Raw genomic sequence first — 1006 nt, 5'->3', positions numbered from 1 at the left:
GTGCATCAGGGCATCATTCTCGGGCACAAGGTTTCTAGTAAAGGTCTTGAGGTGGATAAGGCCAAGGTGGGGGTCATTGAGAATCTTCCTCCACCTAATTCTGTTAAGGGAATTCGCAGTTTTCTTGGACATACGGGGTTCTACAGGCGTTTCATCAAAGACTTCTCGAAGATCTCAAAGCCATTGTGCAGTTTGTTAGAGAAAGATGCTTTCAAATTTGATGACGAGTGTCTTGCAGCTTTTGAGACATTGAAGAAGAGTTTAATCATGGCCCTGGTCATAACTGCACCTGATTGGAGTGAACCTTTTGAGATGATGTGTGATGCAAGTGACTATGCAGTTGGAGCAGTTCTTGGGCAGAGGATGAACAACATATTTCATGTGGTCTACTATGCTAGTAAGACCCTAAATGGTGCTCAACTGAATTATACTACTACGGAGAAAGAACTTTTGGCTATTGTGTATGGTTTTGAGAAATTTCGATCTTATCTAATTGGGACGAAGGTGACAGTTTTCAATGATCACGCTACAATTCGATATCTCGTCTCAAAGAAGGACTCGAAGTCTAGATTGATTAGATGGGTTCTTTTGCTTCAAGAATTTGAACTAGAGATCAAGGACAGAAAGGGAACTGAAAATCAAGTCGCCGATCATCTCTCAAGTTTAGAGAATCCTAGTGCTACTTCATTGGATAGGACTTTGATAAATGAATCTTTTCCCGACGAGCAGCTGTTTAGAGTGCAAGAAGAAGAACCGTGGTTTGCAGACATTATAAACTACCTTGTGAGTAATATCATGCCTCTCGACTTATCTTATGCTCAAAGGCAGAACTTTCTACATGAAGTGAAGTGGTATATGTGGGATGAGCCGTTTCTTTTCGCCAAGGAGCTGATCAAATCATCAGGAGATGTATTCCTTACAGCGAAATGGGGGGGGATCTTGCGAGATTTCCACTCAACTGCTTATGGAGGACATTATGGTGGAAAAAAGACAGTAGCTCATGTTC

Source organism: Apium graveolens, chromosome 2 (genome assembly GCF_009905375.1).
Source record: "Apium graveolens cultivar Ventura chromosome 2, ASM990537v1, whole genome shotgun sequence".
In the NCBI taxonomy this organism is placed as follows: Eukaryota; Viridiplantae; Streptophyta; class Magnoliopsida; order Apiales; family Apiaceae; genus Apium; species Apium graveolens.
The sequence above is the reverse complement of the archived record's forward strand: the minus strand, read 5'-3'. Positions refer to the sequence as shown.